The sequence below is a fragment of the Schistocerca cancellata genome, chromosome 2, assembly GCF_023864275.1.
Source record: "Schistocerca cancellata isolate TAMUIC-IGC-003103 chromosome 2, iqSchCanc2.1, whole genome shotgun sequence".
Classification (NCBI taxonomy): domain Eukaryota; kingdom Metazoa; phylum Arthropoda; class Insecta; order Orthoptera; family Acrididae; genus Schistocerca; species Schistocerca cancellata.
In genome coordinates this window covers 1,131,102,713-1,131,103,582 of record NC_064627.1, presented here as the reverse complement: position 1 = coordinate 1,131,103,582, position 870 = coordinate 1,131,102,713, and positions in this window count along the sequence as shown.

Sequence of the window (870 nt, the reverse complement as noted above, 5' to 3'; positions counted from 1 at the left end):
AAACTGAAGAAACTGCAAAAAGGTGGGAATTTAAAGAGATGTGACCTGGATAAACTGACTAAACCAGAGGTTGTACAGAGTTTCAGGGAGAGCATTAGGGAACAATTGACAGGAATTGGCGAAAGAAATACAGTAGAAGAAGAATGGGTAGCTTTGAGGGATGAAGTAGTGAAGGCAGCAGAGGATCAAGCAGGTAAAAAGACGAGGGCTAGTAGAAATCCTTGGATAATAAAAGAGATGTTGAATTTAACTGATGAAAGGAGAAAATATAAAAATGCAGTAAATGATGCAGGCAAAAAGGAATACAAACGTCTCAAAAATGAGATTGACAGGAAGTGCAAATGGCTAAGCAGGGATGGCTAGAGGACAAATGTAAGGATGTAGAGGCTTATATCACTAGAGGTAAGATAGATACTGCCTACAGGACAATTAAAGAGACCTTTGGAGAAAAGAGAACCACTTGTATGAATATCAAGAGCTCAGATGGAAACCCAGTTCTAAGCAAAGAAGGGAAAGCAGAAAGGTGGAAGGAGTATATAGAGGGTCTATACAAGGGCGATGTACTTGAGGACACTACTATGGAAATGGAAGAGGATGTAGATGAAGATGAAATGGGAGATACGATACTGCATGAAGAGTTTGACAGAGCACTGAAAGACCTGAGTCGAAACAAGGCCCCAGGAGTAGACAACATTCCATTAGAACTATTGACGGCCTTGGGAGAGCGAGTCCTGACAAAACTCTACCATCTGGTGAGCAAGATGTATGAAACAGGCGAAATACCCTCAGACTTCAAGAAGAATATAATAATTCCAATACCAAAGAAAGCAGGTGTTGACAGATGTGAAAATTACCGAACTATCAGTTTAA